Raw genomic sequence first — 21,306 nt, 5'->3', positions numbered from 1 at the left:
AATTTAAAATACAGTGTTAAGTTCATGCATGTTTTGACAAATGATTTCTGAAACAGAAGACAGAAATACAAACTGGAAAAAAAAGACAGCATCTTAAATAAATGGTGAAAGTCAAAGTGAATGGCTGTATGTAGAAGAATGGAAACAGATCTATAAACATCATCCTTCATAAAATTCAAATACAAATGACTCAAAGACCTCAACCTAAGGCCAGATACACTGTGACTGATAGAATAGAAAGTGGGGATTTAGACCAGATCATCAAAATCAATAAAACAAATGACAATTTTTGCAAGTGAAGATATGGAGTAGTAGAAACACTTACCCAATGCTGATAGAAATGCAAACTTCTAGAGTCACTATGAAAATCACTGTGATTTCCTCAGGAAGCTCTGAATATATATACCTTAAGATCCATCTGTACAATTTTTAGGCATATACCCAAAGCAATGTATATCCTACAAAATGCTTACTCAACAATATTTATAGGTTCTTAGTTCATAATAGCTAGAAACTGGACACTACCTAGGGGTCTATCACCAGATAAATGGCTCAGGAAAATGTAGGATATTTATACAGTGAAATATAACTAATCTATAAAAACCAGACAAACAGAAATTACAACAAACTCATGAAACTCACAGGCAAATGGATACAGCTCGAAACAAAATCCAGACCAAAACAAACAAAACCAAAAATATTGTTCTGCTCAAGGGAATTATAACTAAAAATTTTCCTAATGACTCTGCTATACCTGTAAATCAGCATATCAATCATCCATCATCAGAGACTATTTGCTGCAGCAGATGGAGACTTATATAGAGACCCACATCTTCAATAAGCATAGAATGAGATACCTAGAATTATTCAATCCTAAAATGGGATGTGTTCATCAAATCCTTCCCACAGAGATCAGAGAATTGTGCAGAAGACTGGGAGTAAAGGTCATAAGAGCCTGCAAGAGTGGATGATAATACCAAGACACAATGAGGTGAATATACATTTGAATGCATAGAATTTGTGGCAGCATGCATAGGGAATGCACAGATATAAACTGGATTGAGTCCATTGATAACATGAAGTAGACAGGACTTCCCCTACCCAACCAAGACACTATGAGAAAAATGTTTCCAAAGGAGTCTCACTGGACATACAAACTACACCTCATAGGAAGTGTAGAAGCAGATGGCTGCTACAAAGATAACTTACAGATGCTTTTATTATTATTTTTTTATTTTTTGGTCTCATATTGTTTTGTATGGGCATTTTCCCCATACTAGCCTTTTGCTTATATATTATGATTTCTAATGTTTAGTTTTTTGTGGTGTGTGTGTGTGTGTGTGTGTGTGTGTGTGTGTATGTGTGGTTCTTGACCTCTTTCAGTTTCTTATGTGTGGTTACCATTTTCATTTTCTTTTATACTTGTCTCATTTGTCTGTCTGTTTTCTTTTAAAGAGAATAAGAAGTTGTATAGTTGAAGGGAAAACATGATCAGAACATATCATACAAAAATAATTTTACTTTCAATAAAATAAAATTAATGAAAATATATTTTTGTTGTAGGTTTTGAATTTTTAATACTATTTCATTGATTTACATAATTCTGATAAGTTGATCTTTCTTCTTTTGTGAGTTTCACAGCATTATGTTGTAGGTTAGAATCTCATTTAGTTTATTGTAGATGAGGGAATGTATAATTTTTTATAATATTGGTTATTATTTTGGCAAACATGGAATTGATAATAAGAGATCATTTCACTACTATATACATTTTGTAGGGGTTATCTATTTGTTTGGCTATACATTTTCAACTTTGTTGTTCTTTTGAAAGAACTAGCTTAGTTGCTTTTACTATGATTTCATGTTTTCAAATTATGAATATCTTCTCAAATATTTGTTATATCAACATGTTTAGCATTATTTTCATCTTACTGAAAGGTAAGCACAAATAACTTGTTTTAGGTTTTACTTATTTATAAAATTTTATTAGTTTTTATAGTTTCTCTACATTAAATAATTTTGTGATATTTGATATCATTCACTAATTTTAGTATTATGATTTTTATAATTTTGTCCAAGATGCTTCATAATTTCTTTTAAAATAACTTTGATCTAGGACACCACACACATACACACACACACACACACACACATACACACAAACATACACACACACACACACACACACATTAAACTCAAACACTCCTGTTTTCCCTATCTGTTGGTTTTCAGAAAAAAATAATTGAAGTCTGAAAGCATGTGCTATATGATCTCTCTATTTTTAAATCAGGGTCTCAATATGCAGTTTAGGTGGGTCATCAACTTAGCATTATCAATCTGTCTCAATCTACTTTTAAAATATTTTTACCTGTAATTTATTAGCTGGAATATACTGTAGTTTATGGAGGAAGATATTTTTTTTTTATTCTTTGGTTGAATGAAAAGTTTTTGGATGAAACTCTGTGGCCATTCTCTTGAATTCAGCTATGGCTTTTCTAACACTTTTTGAAAGTTTCTCTTCATTTTAACACAAAAATTTCAAAAAACATTTTTGGCAGATTTCCCAATTACAATCCACCATTTTAACTTCAGAAATATGAAAGTTTATAAGCATGATACCTTGTTAAACATTTTAACTTTACTTGCCTTTGTATTTGAATATATTTTCAAAAATACAATATTTTAGTAGTTCTTTGTTAATTACACGTGATGTAGTTTGGTACTCTACCTTCCAGGTTCTTCCTTGTCTATATCCAGGAGGTCCATGTGTCCTTCTTATATACCCTCTTTGCATCGATTTTTTTTTAAAGAAATTAACTTATAGAAGAGCAGCAGATGTCTTCTCTCACCTGTCATTTATCATCTTTCTGTCTCCTTCTTAATGAGTTTATCTGAGCTATAGATATAAGGTTTTTGTTTTAAATGACTTAATTGATTTTGGGCTCCAAACAGGTCTTTGAACGTTGACTATTTTTACCTTTCTGCAATATGTACCCCAGTTTCAAACAGAGACTCATTTGATGAATGGTGAGTGCTAGAGCTATCTTTTTATATAAGGATAAGTATATAGAATCAATTAGATATTATACTGGCTTAGAAAGTGTCAGTACCAGTTTCTCCTCTAGGATATACTGAGTCAACAGCCACACACAGGCAGGTAGCTAATATTAGTGTGGTAGATGAATTTTTCATTCTTTTCTACTGAGCTGATTGTAAGTCAATAGTATAGTATTGATTGTCTTTAGGCTATAAGTAACATTACAAGACCCTTTGGAACATATTGCTATAGAGTTCATTGTTGTGCATAGGAAGTATATCAGGATAGGATTGTTGATTTTGTTTTTTACCTCTTGCAGCTCTCATGGCTGCTTCCAATACTATGAGCGCTAGTCCTTTTAAAGGAAGCTTCCAGGTCAGATCCAGACCAAATGTTTTAATTCTTGTGTCTGCAGCATGTAGTGTTTTCAGAAATAGGGTCTTCCCTTCTTTCCTGGAAGACACCAAGTGAAATGCAAATAGGGTGTAGGATTTGGAAGATCAACTGAAACCCCCTTACTCATAACTCTAAAGAAGCTTTCCCCCTAGTCTGTGAGACTAGTATACTTGTTAGGTAGTCTATATTTTCACTGGGGAGTATTGTTTCTAAAAGTGACATAATTTAAATTAAGGTATGCAGGCATAAAGTTATATATTTTCTATACAATTTCAATTTTTCTTTGTTCTTCCTTAATACAATATATCTCAATAGTAGTCCCCAATTCCCTCCCATCCTCACAGTAACTCCTACTTCCTTCTTCCCGAAATTCCATTGCTCCTCCATTTCCCTTCAGAAAAAACATGGCTCTCAGGTATACCAACCAAGTACAGCTTGACAAGATGCAACAACACTAGGCAAAATCCATCATATCATGGCTGGACAAAGCAAACCAGTAGGAGAAAAAGGGTCCCAAGCATATGCAAAAGACAAGAGACAGCCCCTCTTCTCATTGTTAGGAGTCCCACAAGAACACCAAGCTGTACAACCATAATTTATATCCACTGCGTCTAGTTCATACAAATGCAGGGCCTTTTATGTTTAGTTTAGTTTCTGTGAAGACCCCATTAGCCCAAATTAGTTGAGTCTGTAGATTGTGTTGTCCTGGTGTCCTGAACACCGTGCTCCTATCATTCTTTCCCGTTTTCTGTGGGGTTCCCTAAGCTCTCTATAATGTCTGGCTGATGGGATCTGCTAACATCAGCTGCCAGGAAAACTTCTGAGATGATTACTGGACACAGTACCAATCTCTAAGTATAGCAAAATTTAACTAGGAATCATTTCCTTGACCTTTTTGGTCACTCACATTTCGTTCTTCCCTAGGTTTATGAATTATCCAGCTTCAGATGCTAGTTATTTAGTCAGTGTCTAACATGGACTCCCTCTTGTGTCTTGAGTCTTATGTTAGACCAGTTGTCACTTGGCCACTACCACAAGCTCTGAGCCACTATTGTCCTAGTGCAGCTTTTTGGCAGGACAGGCTATGGGTAGCAGGTTTTATGAATGGGTTGATATCATAGTCTAACCAATGGGAGACTTCCATGCTTACATAATAATGCTGGTTCAGGCTCCATACCTTCAATTACTACCACTCTTCATCTGGGTCATCCTCATAGGTTCTTCATAGGAAGTTTCTCCTTGCACTTGTTTTCACACTGTCCCTAAATGCCTACATATTCCAGTAGTCTCTTCCCATCCTCTCTCTCTTCACTCCTCCTTCTCCAAACTAAACTCTCTTATTCTCATTTTCCCTTTATTCTAGCTCATCTTTTAAAATCTATTCTATTTCCCCTTCCCAGGGAGAGCCCTGTGTTCCCTCTTCAAACTCTACTCTTTAATTTCTTTGGGTCTGTGGATTGCAATGTGATTATCATTTAATTAGAAGATAATATCCATTTACATATATATAAATATCATGTTTGTCTTTCTAGGTTTGGGTTGTCTTGCTCAGGATGATTTTTTTTCTAGTTCCATCCATTATCCTAAAAGTCACATGATGTCATTTTCTTTTAAAAAGCTGGGTAATAATCCATTCTGAGAATATACCACATTTTTTTTATCTATTCTCCAATTGAAGGACATCAACTTTCTTTCCAGTTTCTGTCTTTTAAAGCTGCTATGAACATATCCACCCGTTGTGCTGCTTCTCATCCCTCTTCTTTGATGTATCACTGCCTGCCACCTGCCTGAGGCTGAACCAGTTCTCCAAGATTTTACGGAGTAAACACTGAACTGTGATTTTTGTGAGTTCCTACTAAAAGGCAATTCTGACAACTTCACAAGAAACTTGGCATGACTGGGAATGGGCCTCCCCTCTCCTTTATAAAGCGTTTCTGCTGCCATTAAAGTTGAGTCTTGATCAGAATCCTGTCTTGGTTCCATTTCTCTCTCTCTTCTGCCTAGATTCCTTTTCTTTCAGTTCCAAGATACCTCCCAGGCTCGAAACCGGGCATGAGAGCTGCAGGCTGGCCCCAACAACTTAAGTCAAGGTTAGATAATCAAATTGTATAGACCTATAACTTATAACTACTAAGAACTTATAACCTCTAAGAAAATATAAGCAGTCTTTAAGTCTCCCAAATAAAAAATCTTAGTACCATATTGTTTTAGCAGAGAATCTGATAGTCTTTCAAAGAAGAGTTAATATCAATACTCATCAAATAATTTCAAAAAGTAAAAACAGAAAGAACTGACAAAGTCCAGATTTAACATAACAAGATAAACCAAAGCAGGTAGTGAGGTGCTGTGTTGACAATAGTTGAATCAGTGCTAAAAGCAGAAGATGGAGGCAGGGGTGGTCAGCACTGAGAGGGGCTGATAAAGATCCATTCTGATAGTGGCCAACACAGTGACCTATGATGGGAATTAAAGAAAAGATGGGGGTAATCAAACCCACACATGCAGAGAGTATTTGAAGCAAAGGACAGACTCAAATAACTTCATGCATACAACTACATATGCAGTCAAGCCAGCCCTGGCTGTTCTTACCTGGTTCTCTCTTGAAGGTAAGCTAACAGAGATGAGCATCAACAAAGGTGAGATATTTATGGTTGCTGTTCAACAATAAAACCTTTACCTATTTTAAGTCTAAGTCACTTTGCTGCCGTAGCTGACCTGCCTGAGTTCCTCTGAGGCCATAAGCTGCAGTCTCTGGTATTTAGCACCTCATAGTAAAGGAGAGAGGGATTAACTAATGTAGGTTTTGTTCTATCTCCACAGGAACTGTACTTCTCTGAGTCCCAGCCTGGTAGTTGAAGTACTTGTACATCTTTCAGAATACATGATCACATGGTAAAAACTTTACCAGAAGTTTACACATAAAATTAAATCATAAATTGAATAAGGGATTTAAAACAGAGGTTCATGGAGAGGTAAAGAACATAACTAAGTTACCATTGACGTTTTGCTAGATAAACCCAGTCAATATTTAATTTTCTGTCCTTGCACCAATATTAAATCTTCAGTTTCCTTGTTATGACATTTGGTTAATTGTTTTACAACCTCCTGGAATGTATTCTATGTACATACCTACTTCCTATCTCAGAAACATTTAACTTATGGCAATGAAAGACTGGCAGTAGCCAGAAGCTGGAAACAACCCTGGTGTCCCTCAACAGAAGAATGGATATAGAAAATGTGATACATTTACACAATGGAATACTACTCAGCTATTAAAAACAATGACTTCATGAAATTCAAAGGAAAATAGATGAATCTAGAAAATATTATTTTGAGTGAGTTAACTCAGTCACAAAATACCACATATGGTATGTACTCACTGAGAAGTGGGTATGAGACAAGGAGTGTGGAGTACCCATGATACAACTCACAAACCACATGAAGCTCAAGAAGAAGGAAGACCAAAGAGTAGATTCTACAGTACTACTTGGGGGGGGGACAAAATAATCAAGGGAAGTAGAGGATGGGAGGGACATGGGAGGAAGAGAAGAGGGGGAGGGGAAAAAGAGGTGAAGAGTAAGGTATGGGAGGAGATGGAGGAGATATACAGTGGGTCATGAAATCGAACAGAGGAGTGTAGCAATGGGGGATGGGTAGCTAGTGGTAGCTAGCAGAAAGTCCCAGATGCCAGGAAGGTAAGAACCTCCCAGGACCCCACAGGAATGACATTAGCTGAAATACCCCACAAAGTACACAGAGAACCTGTGGAAACCATATCCAGATGTTAGGCATGTGTGCCCCCCTGGTTGAGGGATGGGGCCACCCACCCATCTCAAAAATTTTAACCCAGAATTGCTTCTGTCTAAAGAAATTACAGGGACAAAGAGTGGAGCACAGACTGAAGAAAAGGCCACCCAGAGACTGTTCTACCTGGGGATCCATCCCACATGAAGACAACAAACCCAGATACTATTGCTGATGCCAAGAAGTGCTTGCTGACAGGAGTCTGAAACAGCTGTCTCCTGAGAGGCTTTGCTAAATCCTAACCAATACAAATGCATCTGCTAACAGTCAACTATGAGACTGAGCTAACTCTGAGGAGTTAGCAGAAGGATTGAAGGAGCTGAAGGGGCCTTATCTGGCATCAATAGGAGGTCAGGCCCTTGGTCCTCTGAAGTCTTGATGCCCCAGTGTAGGGGAATGCTAGGATGATGAGATGGGAGTGGGTAGGTGGGTGGAGAAGCACTCTCATAGAAGCAGGGTAAGGGGGAAGGGGGGAGGGGGGTTGAATAGGAGAAAGTGGAAAAAGGGATAACATTTGAAATGTAAATAAATAAAATATCCAAGCACTTGTCACTGGACTAGGAGAAAGAAGTAGGCTCAGATAAGAATATTCACTTTTGGGTTAATACAAAGCTCAAGGTAAACTCAGCCTAGGAATGGGTGGCATTCCTTTTATCTTGCTCATCCTGATAAGTCTCTAGAAACAGTGAACAGGGGACTTTGTTTATTGCTTTGTTTATTTCCTGGTTTGATTACTTGTCTTTGATCTAAGAGCTGACTCTATTTTTTGGATGTACCTCGGGATGATATAAAAACAGACTAGAGAAAAATAAACCTGCTTCAGCCTCATCAATGGCTGGAGTCCTATGAGGAAAGGAGAGAGAGAGAGAGAGAGAGAGAGAGAGAGAGAGAGAGAGAGAGAGAGAGAGAGAGAGAGAGAGAGAGAGAGAGAGAGAGAGAATTTCTACATCAGAGCCAGTAGCAAAAACATCTTAACATAGCTTCACAAACAATTCTATTTTTTTTCAAATATGATCTAAGTGTAACAGTTGCTATGATTATATAAAGATAAAGAGGTATTAAGATATGTTCTATGGAGGTGTGGTGAGGTATGGGGAAAGGGGGTGAATTGGTGAGCCCATGTCAAGGCACGATTCCCCCTGAGGGACCAACCACAAGATGGTCTAGTATAGAATAGAGTTTATTTAGGGCTTTGGGAGGGGAGTTAAGAGAGTAGTAGAGGCAGAGAAAGGCAGAGAGAAGGAGGGAGCAGAGAAGAGGAGGCCGGTCATGACTATGTGGAGAGAAGGGGGAAGAGAATAGGGAGAAGGGGAACAAGGGGGCATGAGGCAAGGGAGAGAAGTAGGAGTAAGAGAGTAAGATTAAGAAAAATAGGAGGGGGCAAGCAGCCCCTTTTATAGTGCGTCAAGAAACCCTAGTTGATGCCAGGTAACTGTGGAGAAGAGCATACCTGGCTGTTGCCAGGTAACTGTGGGGAAGGAGTCCATACAGAATACCAAATTTTCCCCATTTTGGTTTAGTTAAGAAAGAAAGAAAGAAAGAAAGAAAGAAAGAAAGAAAGAAAGAAAGAAAGAAAGAAAGAAAGAAATTAGAGAGTTGATGGCGAAACAAGAACAGGGTCTTCATGATATCTGGCTGCTTCATGCTGACATTGGGGGTGACATATCACTGGGGAACCTAGGGGGATGGGTATTAGGGATGTTTTTCCAGTCTTAGGAGAACTGTCTTTCTCCAGGGTCTGTGGAGTCATCTGAGACTAGATCAGAAGAACAGGTCTTGTATTAGGTCTGTGTCTGTGAGGAAATTGAGCATCTCTGGAGCTGTCCTGGGTGTAGTAAGTGGACTTGACAAGATGTTGAAACAAATTATTATAGGTAGAGAATAAGATTAAGTACATTTGTGAGGAAGAATTTTTTTTTTCTTACGATGTACATTTGAAATCCAGAGGAATCGCACCCTCTGGAATAGGTTAGGCAGATAAAGGAGAATATTGGTATTCTGTCTAGATTCCACCCCCACAGTTACCTGGCAACAGCCAGGTATGTTTCTCCCCACAGTTACCTGACAACAACCAGGGAGGCCTGGCCCACTATAAAAGGGGCTCTTGCCCCCTCCTCTCTCTCTTATCTTACTTTCTTACTCCTGCTTCTTTTCCTTCCCTCTTGTCTCCTTGTCCTCCCTCTCCCTATTCCCTTCCCACCTCTGTCCATGTGGTCATAGCAGAACTCTACTAATCTGCTTTCCCCTCCTCTCTGCCTTTCTCTGCCTCTACTCTCTTAACTCCCCTCCCCAAGCCCTAAATAAACTCTATTCTATACTATACCATCATGTGTCTGGTCTCTCAAGGGGAAGGAATGCCTTGCCATGGGCCCGCTGAGGCACCACCTTCATACATTACCATTCTCCCATTGAACATATTCTTATATTCCTTTATCATTTTATAATCATAAGAGTAGTCATTGCTGACAATCTACATTCCTAAATTATTTCCTAGGATGGAGATTGAATCATTAATAAGCTCTAGCACCAACACCTGAAAGATATCAAGCATTATTGTGAGTGCCAGTGATACTTCTTAGTGATGGACTGGAAATACCATTAGAGATTCCATACATCTCTTAGATTAAGAGGGATGAGAAGACAATAAGATAAGCAGAAATCTATAAAATCCTGAAGTCCTCAGAAAGCATAGTCCTCGGGGCTATATCTGTCCCAGTCAAATCCATTGTTGCTGTGCTAACCCTTACTTGAGTTCTAAAGCCATTTGTCATTCCTCCTGCATGGCCCTCAGCAAGGAACTTTGACAATTTTACTTTATGGGGTCACAGTAACCCTGACACTTAAACCACACAAAGATTAAACAAAGAAAGAAAATTACACATCAACTTCTATTTTGTATGTAATCTTAAATAACATAATGTAAGCTGTGTGGTTGTGATGCATGTCTTTAATCTGATTTTTATCTGGTCAACATTAGTTTTTTGCCTTTGTTCTTTCTTTTTTAATAACTGCTGTTCTTCTGGCTCTCATAGTTTTTGTTCATAGCTCTCGGTATTTTTCTATAGCTATCATACTGCAGAAACTCGATCCATGCATGTCTATTAGCAGATGTCATAGTCTTTAACTCAGTGGTTCTAAACCTATGGTCCTTGACCACTTTGATAAACCTCTATTTAAAAAAAATGCATTATGTTTTATAACAGTGGAAAAGTAATAGTAACAAAGTAACAACAAAATAATTTTATGGTTGGAATGTCACCACAGTATGTGGAACTGGATTAAATTCTCACCGCCTTAGGAAGATTGGGAAGCAGTGCTTCATTGAGTTACTCATCAATATTTTTATATATTCCTATTCATCTACTGGCATCACAGTGAAGGATGGAATAAATGTTTGCTAGCTCAGGGTTTTCCACTATATTTTCTCCTACCAGTAGGCACAAGTACCAAGCACAATGACTCAAGAATTTAAAAGTCTATACCAAAAAGTCTCAGTACTGCCATTCTAATACTATATTTTCCAAATACAAATCTACTCTTTGAAGTACTAGTTCTTAGTAAAGTATCTTGAAAGTTCTTAGTAGAAAAGAAATTGGAGGGATTACACAAATTCCTCTCACTATGACTTGAAAATGATGAGTTTTCATAAAATAAAATCTTTTCAGCACTCTATAATTTCTATTAAGAAAATTTGGTCATTTTGTTGTTGCTGCAGCTAAGAATTCCATTAATATTTACACTGTTTTAATTACTGAATAGATTACCTGTATTCTTGGAAAATTCTGTAGTTTCTTACTGATCCTTTAAATATTTAAAACAAAACTCTTCAGTAATTTAACATAAGAGTGAGGTTTATAGTCAAATGTGATCAGGAATATAGTTGTCATCTTTTGGGGGAAATATTCTTAGATTGAAAAATAGAAGGAAAAAATATTGAATAATAATCTTACATGTGTCTTGCATTCTCTTTTTTCCAGGTTTCCCAAATAGAACATTTATTGTAGTTGCCTCAAATGAAGAATATTTTTTTAACACAACACTTTAAACCCAAAGCAAAATACTAGTGTTTTAGTACATATATTTTCATTTTCTAATGTTTTCAGTTATTCCAGTTTTCTGAACTATGTAGTATTCCTTGTTTTTGAAAAATATTAAGAAAATGTCATATAAGGTAAATTCATGAGAGATATTCTGCCTTAATTTCAATATTTTTTCTTAGAAAGTTCTAATCTGCCTTTCACTCTTGGAGGATAATTCTTGCAGATTAGAAACTTCCATGTTGATTTTCCTTATCACAACTTTCAATAGTCTGTTGTGCTTTATTTTTGCTTTCACACTTTATAAGAATCATTCAATGTAATTCTTTCTGCTGTTGCTATATTCGCCCCCCACAAAAAAATTATATAAGACCCCCTTTTTGTGTTAGTTTTCAGCTTAAACATGATATTGCTATTTGAAAGTTTTAATTACTTTATTTCCTTGGGCTTCAAATATTTCTTTTGTTCTTTTTATTATTTGTTCTCTGTCAGTATTGCCTATTCTGTCTCTGTCTCTGTCTCTCTGTCTCTGTCTCTGTCTCTCTCTGTCTGTCTCTCGCCCCCCGAACACACACTATTCTTTAAAGATTATCTTTTATTTATATTTATGTCTGTGTGTATGTGTGTATGTACATGTGTGTATTATGAAGGCAGAAGTCAGAAGAGGGTATTAGATTTTCTGAAGTTATAGGCAGTTTTAAGCTGCTTGAATGTAGATACTATCAACTGAATTTGTACCCTCTGCGGGTGAAGCAAGTGCTACTAACCTCTAAGCTATCTTTCCAGCCCCAATATGTCAAACATTTTGCAGTTGTCGCACACATTGTAAAATTCTGATTTGACTGTGTTTTGTATTTACATCATTCCCATTTTGATTTCAGAAGTCTCCATTTCTTTGTTTTTATAATGTATTCTTTGGTTTTCACTTTGATCATCTTGTAAACCTGGAGAAAGATCTTGGGGGAGAGAGGTTTAGAAGGAATCCTAAAGTTTTAGTCTACATTCTCAAACATTTCTACTTGAAATATTCAGCAACTTATTACCAAACTTACTAGTTTAGTTTCCCCACACCGAGGTTGTGAAAAGGAAATATATTCTTTCTATTTCTTTCTCAGACTCTCTCTCTGTGGTTCTCTCTCACAACTGAACACACCTCTCTTACAACTGTACACACACACACACACACACACACACACACACAGAGAGAGAGAGAGAGAGAGAGAGAGAGAGAGAGGATTGAATCTGCTGCCTATGGTATGATAGATAAGTGAGCTATCATCCAGGTATATAGTTGCATTCCCACTTATCAGCATGGGAGTTGTGGGCTTCTTTTTCAATAGTTTGTGGCTCTGTGTATATATTATCCTTTTCCAGTTTGAGAAAAAGGAGAGGGATCTTTTATAACTTCAGTACTGAGAGATCATTAATGACATATTGACTACAAATTGATTTTCTTTTAATTTAACTTGTATTACTTTCTGGAGATAGCAATATATATATATACATATATATATATATATATATTCTGTGTGTGTATGTGTGTGTATTATAGTGACTCTAATGATCAAGACACTTAATATTTAAACTTTTCAAATGGAATAGGTGTTTGAATCTCTTTTCAGGAACATACGAGTTGAAGCTGTGACTCATGATACCTAGCCTTTACCAGAAATGACTAAATTAAAAAGTCTTAAGACACAAAATATTATAGTAAATATAATTATTTATTATATTATAGTAAATAATAATATAAAAGGAATTGAATTAAAGAGCCTGACAAATACAGAGGCAGCTGCTCACAGCCAAACACTTGACAGAGCTCTGGATCCCCAGTGGAGGAGTTAGAGAAAATACTGAAGGAACTGAAAAGGTTTCCAATTCCATAGGAAGTACAACATTAACTAACCAGAGACCATACCCCAGAGCTCCCAGGGAATAAACCACCAATCAAAAGAGTACACATAGAACAACCATTGGCTCCAGCTGCATATGTAGCAGAGGATGGCCTTGATGGACACCAATGAGAGGGAGAGGGGTCCCTTTGTCCTATAGAGGGTAGATGTCCCAGTGCAGGGGAATGCCAGGGCAGGGAGGCAGGAGTGGTTGGGTGGGTGGGGAAGTACTATCATAGAAGCAGGGATGGGGGTATGGGATAGAGGATTTCTTGAGGGAAAACCGGGAAAGGGATAACATTTGAAATATAGAAATAAATAAATAAATTGAAAGTGAGAAACTTTTGTTGTATACAGAGTAAGCTATATCATTTGGACACAGTAGATTTTGTACATTTTGAAAAGCTGGCACACACATATGTGTGTGTGTGTGTGTGTGTGTGTGTATATATATATATATATATATATATATATAACTAAAATGTGATAAATTTCCTGAATTTTAGTATTTTCACATAAGATTATCAGTTATAAGTTATGCAGAGATTGATTTGATACAATTATCATTGATTTTCCTTACTGAAACAAATATCTCAAGTCGGGGCAACTCAAGACAGGGATGAGTTATTGTTGCTCAAAATTTTGGAGTTGTCAGTCTATGATAATTTGGCTTTGTGGCTTCTGTTCATTAGCCGTGTTAGAGACCATTGTAATGTCAAGGAACAAGTGATAGAAAAAGACTGCTCAACTCATAGTTTGCCAGAGGAAAAGAGATCATTATTAATTAGATATCAGGGATTTGATATTCCTCTTGCATGCTCTCTGTTACCTAAGCTATGCTTTCTTTCTTTCTTTCTTTCTTTCTTTCTTTCTTTCTTTCTTTCTTTCTTTCTTTCTTTCTTTCTTTCTTTCTTTCTTTCTTTTTTAATTGGATGTTTTATGTATTTACATTTCAAATGTTATCCTCTTTCCCTGTTTCCCTTCCAGAATCTCCTATCCCATTCCCCCTCCCCTGCTTCAATGAGGGTGCTTCCCCACCCACCTACCAACTCCCACCTCACCAACATCACATTACCCTTCAATGCGGAATTGAGCCATCACAGGACCAAGAACCTCTTCTCCCATTGATGTCAGACAATGTCATCCTTTGCTACATATACAGCTGTAGCCATGGGTCCCTCCATGTGTACTCTTTGGTTGCTGATTTAATCCCTGGGAGCTCTGGCGGAGAGGTCTGTTTAGTTGATAATGTTGTTATAATAGGGTTACAAAACCCTTCAGTTCCTCCAATCTTTTCTAAAATTCCTCCATTGGGGTCCCCATGTTCAATCCGATGGTTGGCTGTGAGCATCTGCCTCTGTATTTGTCAGGCTCTGGAAGAGCCTCTCAGGAGACAGTTATATCAGGCTCCTGTCAGCAAGCTCTTATTGACATCCTCAATAGTGTCTGGGTTTGGTGACTGTATATGAGATGACTCCCCAGGTGGGACAGTCTCTAGATGGCCTGTTCTTCAGTCTCTGATTTACACTTTGTCCCCTTATTTCCTTCAGACAGGAGACATTCTGGGATAAAAATTTGGAGATGATTGTTCATGGGATGGAGGAGAGACCCTTGGTCTTGTGAAGGTTCTATGCCCCAGTATAGGGGAATGCCAGGGCTAAGAAACAGGAGTGGATGGATTGTGGAGCAGGGGGATGGGAGAGGTTATAGGGGATTTTCAGAGAGGAAAATAGGAAAGAGGGATAACATTTGAAATCTAAATAATGAAAATATCGAATGACAAAATTTGGAGATGAGTTGGTGTCCTCATCCCCCAACCAGAGGCCTTGCCTAACGTCTGGATATGGTCTCTACAGGGTTCTCTCTCACCTTTTTTGGAAATTTCAGCTAATCTCATCCCCTTTGGGTCCTGCTTTATACTGCACATGAAACAAAGGCATTAATAGACACACAAAAACATTTTTAGTGCCAGCAATATGTTAGGAAAAGTAAAGGTGATCAATGTGTAGTACATTACAGTTCAGTTACATACTGAAAGAAATTAGTTTGGGTATTCTATCATAGAGAGGGATATATATATATATATAGTTGTAGAAGAAAGATTGAAAGATTTCTCAACATTCAAGAAGATGAAATCAATGATTGAAAAACTAGTTTTAGCTCAATTGTACAATGTACATGTATATTAAGATATATTGTTTTGTAATGCTTAAAAACTGACAAAAACTCGTATCTTTATAAACAAATGGAAAATATTGTAGTAGTAAATGAGGTGTAAAAAAGACCATTCATTTTATATTATTTCTATCTTATTCTCTAGTAGAAAATATTTTGTTGAATTTCAAGGTTTGGAAGATTTCAGCAATATAGCCATCTCTTTCTTAGAATATATATATATATATTTTGTAGACCAGGTTGGCCTTGAACTCAGAAATCTGCCTGTCTCTGCCTTCCAAGTGCTGGGATTAAAGGCGTGCACCACCACTGCCCGTCTAGAATATTGCTTTATTAAACAGTTTTATTACAGAATTCATGCTTTTACAGATTATTGAACTGATTTGTTTTTCTAAGTTCTTGGTTACATTTTGGCAGGTTTTAAGGTTGGCATAATTCAGTCTAAAATCTTTTCCTTTAATTAATCATATGTGTTTTGTTTCAGTCTTTTTTATTGATATTTGCTTTTATCTTATTCAAGTGTGGTGGCTCTTGATGTCAAAAGAAGTTAGGGGAATCCCCCTGAAGATTGAGACATCCATCTTTGTGAACAAGTATATGTGTTCTGGAAACAGAAGTTGTTTCCTCTGGAACTTCAATCTGTGCTCTCAATTGCTACTCATTTTTTCAAACACCCCTATTCTGTAGTTCTAACTTGGAAATATTGTTCATTTAAGTACAAAATTACTATTGACAAGTAAAGATGTATTTTTTGTTTTAAAAAACTTTGTTTTAAATATTTTTTCTGTTCTTCATATGTTACCTTTCATGGTTTGTTGTTGCATATCTTAATGTACCAATAAAGTTTGATAATCACTTTTATTTCTGTTTTATATATCTACTTTTCCAATAGATTATTGGTAGTTATATTTGGTAGTTTTTCTTTTTTGTAATGAAACAATTCAGATTTTATTTTTCTTAAAATAATTTTATTTCTCTTTCCATTCTAAAAAAAATGCTTGATTATATGTTTGATTTGCAGTTGATTTATTTCAAAATTCTAATCAACTTATTCAAATTTGTCTAAACCTATGGTAGGAAATTGTGGGGCAGGGATCATGGGGGAATAAAGGGATGGGAGAAAACCCATGTCCCACCAGAGTTCTGGTGCTCTGGATGGGCAGACATGGAAGAACTGCCTGCCACCTGCTGTTCACGAGGTCTCTGGTAGGTATCTGTTTGTGTGAAGCCACTAAACCCCAGCTAGGGGGGTGGTAGACTAAGGGCAGTCCTAGGTACCAGGTTCTCAGCCTCTGGTATCCTAGACACTGCTAGATAACCAGAAGAGGTGAAAACAGAATCAGGGCCCCAGGGGTGGCTCTGTGAATCCCAGGGCCCAAGGGAGGAGAGGGCAGGGGAAGAGAGGCACTGGATGGTTCTCATGCTAATGAGAGCCTTTGGTCTGGTCTGTGGCTAGAGCACAGGAAGGCCTTCCAGTGGGAGGTTATGGTCTGGTTGGTGGCTGGAGTGCAGGAAGATCTTCCAGAGGGAGCTTAAATGCAGCTCCTTAGGGGAAAGCCTACCCCATTATTCAAGCATCGTGGGCCTTGATGAGCAGAGACAGTCTATAGTTTTAGAGCTTTATTGTAGAAAGGCAGAAGGAAAGAGAGAAGGTAGAAGCAGGGAGAGAGGCTGGTCATGGCCATGTGGAGAGAGGAGGAAAGAGAGAGAGAGAGAAGGAAGGCTAGAGATGAGAGTAAGAAAGGTGAAAGCTTAAAGAGAGCAAGGAGGGACCAAGCAGCTCCTTTTATAGTGAGCTGGGCTATCAGGTAACTGTGGAGAGGAGCATACCTGGCTATAGTCGGGTAACTGTGGGAGTGTTATTTAGACAGAATTCCAGGAGCTTGGGATATTGTCTGCATGGCAGATAGTCACACAACTCTCCTGTGGGTGATGTGGGGGCTGTGACTTTGACAGGAGCCAGGGGTTCAGGAGACATGATCAAACACCTTCCATCCCATGTAGGTGGAAATCACCCATTGGATCCCCTGGGGTTCAAGACCTATGCTTAACTGGAGAACACTCTGTCTGTATGCAGCCCACTGCCCCGCAGGTAATCTCATGTGATATAATTTTGTAATGTGTTAATTAAACAGAGGTACACTCTCAATGAAGGAGATAAAAATCAAATACCTGCCTTCCATCTAGAAAGCTAAGAGTGAGAGTTGTTAATGGCCTAGTAACCTTCTTGCTATCTATAGACACAGACTTCACCCTAATTCCCAAGAATGGCTTTTCCAGAGTCTTCACTCCCGAGACCATTACCCATCTTCAGAGGTGATCACACATGTACTTTAAGGTTTGCCAAAATCTATGCTGTTGTTTAGAGACCACATCAAATTGTAAGCCTTCCTGCTTTAGAACTCACCCATTGGGTCACCTATATTTTTTTTCTATGTAGTTGTACATAGAACTGTTTCTATGTAGTTATACTTTATGTTTTATTGTGCACCTGGAATTGGAATGACAATTATCTAAAAACCTTTCCCTTAATTGTACTGTCTTAAATATGCTGAGAGTGACCTACCTGGCATTAAGCTCCCCATTAAGTTTGATGAAGTCAAACTGCATTGGATTTATATTCTCTTTTCTTGGTGTAGTATCTTTGTTTGTTTGTTTGTTTGTTTCTGACACTTTCAGGGACTTTCCCAATATATTATGTGAAAGAGATTGTCATGTTTATGTGATATCCTACATATATCCTCTACTGATAAATTCCATTTATTCTAAGACTGGGGATATTTTCAGCTACTGTTTCATTGAATATAAAAAAGGTCTTTACCTTTTTCTTACATGAGTATTTAGGCTCTAAAAATATTTGTTCATTTAATTACATTCTAAAATTCTTAGGAGTTACATTAAGACAAATGTGCAACCTACAGATTGGAAAAAGAAATCTTCACTAACCCATATGTGTTGAAGGCTAATGTCCAAAATATATAAAGAACTCAAGAAGCCGATCAGCAAAATACCAAACCACCCAGTCAAAAATAATGGGGTATAGAACTAAACTGAGAATTCACAACTGAGGAATCTCGAATGGTTGAGAAACACCTAAAGAAATGTGCAAACTCCTTAGTGATCAGAGAAATGCAAATCAAAATGACACTGAGATTCTACCTTACACCAGTCAGAATGGCTAAGATCAAAACCTCAGTTGACAACACATGTTGGAGAGGATGCAGAGAAAGAGGAACACTCCTTCATTGTTGGTGGCATTGCAAACTGATACAACCACTCTTGAAATCAATCTGGACAATCCTCAGAAAATTATAAATAGGCCTACTTGAAGATACAGCAAAACCACTCTTGGGAATCTACCCAAATGATGCCCTACCATGCCACAGGGGCACTTATTCTACTATGTTCATAGCAGCCTTATTTGTGATATCCAGATGCTGGAAACAACCCAGATGTCCCATGTCAGAAGAATAGATACAGAAAATGTGGTTCATTTACAGAATGGAATACTACTCAGCTATTAAGAACGATGATATCCTGGGTTTTGCATGCAAATGGATGGAACTAGAAAAATATCATCTTGAGTGAGGTAACTCAGATCCAAAAGGACATGCATGGTATGTCCTCACTAATAAGTGGATATTAGCTCCCCTTTCCCATACAGAGTACACAAGATTCAGTCCACAGAACTCAAAACAGTCAACAAGCTGAAGTGCCCAAGTGATGACACCCCAGCCCCACTTGGGAGGGAGAAGAAAGCAATCACAAGTGGTGAGGGAGGGAGGGGACCTGGGAGGGAAAGTGGACATGGGGTGAAGTAGTGAGGAGAGGTGAACCTGATCTGGTATTGAGTGAAAGAAAAGGAATGAAGTCCTGAGGGCCAGCAGAAAGAATGCACCAGGGACCTGGATGGTAAGAGACTCTCAGGACTCAAAGAAAGAGACCTTAGATGAAATGCTAGACAGTACAGTGAGGGAATTTATGGATTCCACCTCCAGCAGGAAAACAGGGCATCAAATGAGGGAGGGGGCCATCCCACAGTGACAACTCTGATCCAGAATTCTTCCTGTCTGAAAGAATCACAGGGATGGAAATGGAGATGCTTGAGTAAAACAAGGTCCAAAGACAGTCCCAATGTGGGATCCAGATCAAGGGGAGGTTCCAAGGCCTGACACTATTACTTAGGCTATAGAGAGCTCACAAAAAGGGACCTAGCACGGCTGCACTCTGAAAGACTAGACAAACAGCTGAAGAGTCATATGCAGATATTTTCACCTGATCAATGGACCGAAGCAGCTGACTCCTGTTGTTGAATTAGGGAAGGCTGAAAGAAAATGAGAAGGGCGATCTTGTAGAAGGACTATCAGTATCAATATATCTGGACCCTAGATATCTCTTCAACCCTGGACTACCAACCAAGCAGCATATACCTGCTGAAATGAAATGCCCCCCAACACACATACAGTAGAGGACTCCTGGGTCTGTGTTCATTCAGAGATGATGCACCTAACCCTCAAGAAAGTGGAGGCCCTAGGGAGTTTAGAGATCAGATGAGGTGTAAGGTAGGGCCTGGGAAAATCCTCATGGAAACATGAGTAGGGATAAAGTATGAGATGTGGAACAGTCAAATGGTGGACAGGTGGTGGGATAAAATTTGGAATGTAAATAAATAAATAATTTTTTAAGTCTGTGAATTAAAATTCTTAATTGAAAGAGAAAAATTCACAAAATTAATTTAAAAAAATGAAAAATAGATCATTCTTTCATAAAACACATCCCACCACAGTTTTTCCTCCCCCCATTACTTCCAGTATCCCTCATACATCCCCTCCCCTTCAGAGCCACTCCATTTCCATTTCTTCTTCTGAAAAGAGGACAGCATCACTTGACATAACAAGTTACAATTATACAAGACAAAACCCCTCAACTATCGTGGCTGAACAAGGCAATTAAATGGTTGAACAGGGTCCTAAAAGCAACCAAGAGTCAGAGACTCACTGAATAGAAAAATAAAGTAACAACCATAGCATATACACATATGTGATGTAGACCCACTGTGATTGCCTTTTAATCTATCTGAGCTCATATGAGTCCTGCTTAGTTGATTTGGTGAACCAGGTTCTCCTACTGTCTTCCATTTGCTCTTACTCCTATAGCTTTTCCTCTTCAGTATGATATCCAATGGGAAAGATACTCTGGAGACCATTAGTTTAGACTCTTTCTCTTTACAATGTCTGGATGTGTGCACCCTCTCCCATCTATTGCTTGAGGAAAAATCTCTTGTGATGATTGGACAAGGCACCAATCTATCAGTATAACAATATCATTAGGATTCATTTCATTGCTTTTCTCCCCAGTCATTTTTTTTTCTATCTTAGTCTGGGCTATCAAGTAGTATTCTGTACTTTTTAACTAATATCCACTTATCACTGAGTATGTACCATGTGTGTCATTTTTGGTCTTGGTTACCTCACTCGAGATGATATTTTCTAGTTCTGTCTATTTTCTTGCAAAATGCATGATGTTCTTGTTTTTTACTAGCTGAATAGTATTCCATTGTGTAAATGAACCACATATTCTGTATCCAGTCTTGGATGGTTGAAGGACATTTGTTAATTCCAGCTCCTGGCTATGACAAATAAGGCTGGTGGAACACATGTCATTTTGTATCATTTGAGTATATGCCCATGAGTGGTATAGCTGAGACTTCAGGTAGAACTATTTCCAATTTTATGAGGAACTCCAGATTGATTTCCAGAGTGGTTGTACGAGTTTGCAATCTAGAGGCAGAAGGAAGGAGGGACCTCTGTGAGAGATGGAAGGGGTAGGGGAAAGGAGGGCAGGATCAAGTGTGCAAGGAAATAGAATAGAAGCACAGAGGGCTGAGAGAATGTATAAAAAATATTCATCTCTCTCTCTCTCTCTCTCTCTCTCTCTCTCTCTCTCTCTCTCTCTCTCTCTCTCT

The sequence above is a fragment of the Mus caroli genome, chromosome X (genome assembly GCF_900094665.2).
Source record: "Mus caroli chromosome X, CAROLI_EIJ_v1.1, whole genome shotgun sequence".
Lineage (NCBI taxonomy): Eukaryota > Metazoa > Chordata > Mammalia > Rodentia > Muridae > Mus > Mus caroli.
This window is presented reverse-complemented; position numbering follows the sequence as displayed.